Source organism: Haliaeetus leucocephalus, unplaced genomic scaffold (assembly GCF_000737465.1).
Source record: "Haliaeetus leucocephalus isolate CR32 unplaced genomic scaffold, Haliaeetus_leucocephalus-4.0 Scaffold110, whole genome shotgun sequence".
Lineage (NCBI taxonomy): Eukaryota > Metazoa > Chordata > Aves > Accipitriformes > Accipitridae > Haliaeetus > Haliaeetus leucocephalus.
Window position 1 is genome coordinate 1,821,841 of NW_010972546.1, and position 722 is coordinate 1,822,562.

The window sequence follows — 722 nt, forward strand, 5'->3', positions numbered from 1 at the left end:
CCCCCCCCCCCTCCGGCCCTCCCCATCCCCAGGATATCAAGGAGGTGCAGGGCTACGTGCTGATCGCGGAGAACCAAGTGAGCTGGCTGGAGCTGCAGAGCCTGCGCATCATCCGGGGGACGCAGCTCTTCCAGGAGCGTTACGCCCTGGCCGTGGTGGGCAACGCCGGCCCCGCCGGCACGCCGGGGCTGCGCCAGCTCGGCATGCGGCATCTCACAGGTCGGGGATCCCTTCCCCGGGGCGCTCGGGGCTGCGGGTTGCTGCTGCTGGGGCTGGGAGCCGACGGGTCTTGCCTGGGGTGGGCGCACGGGGCTGCTGGTCCTGCCTGGGGCTGCCAGTCCCCGGTATAGCCCCTGCCCTGCCTGGGGCTGGGTGGTCCCCATGGGGTGGCAGGTCCCCCATCCAGGGTTGGGTGTCCCCATGGGGCTGCAGGACCCCCCCCTCCATCCCCATGCTGATATGCCCCCCACCCCCCAATGCTGTCCCTGCACAGAGATCCTGAAGGGGGGGGTGCGCATCGAGAGGAACCCCCAGCTCTGCTTCCAGGAGACCATCCTGTGGTCTGACATCTTCCACCGGCACAACGAGCTCCGCGGAGAGACCCGGGTGGAGAGCACCCGCAACCGCAGCTGTGAGCACTGGCACCCCAGCGGGGCAGAGGGGTTTTTACCCAGGGAGGGGGTCTGGGGGTTGCCATTACACCACGGCATTTGCCCGCTCAC

The 722-nt window shown here is 69.5% G+C and overlaps 1 protein-coding gene across 1 annotated transcript in view; it reads left to right on the top strand.

The window, feature by feature from the left end:
* The window catches only part of ERBB2 (v-erb-b2 avian erythroblastic leukemia viral oncogene homolog 2), an 8,363-nt gene that overhangs the window by 2,539 nt on the left and 5,102 nt on the right, over nucleotides 1-722 (top strand). The window lies entirely within an intron of this gene.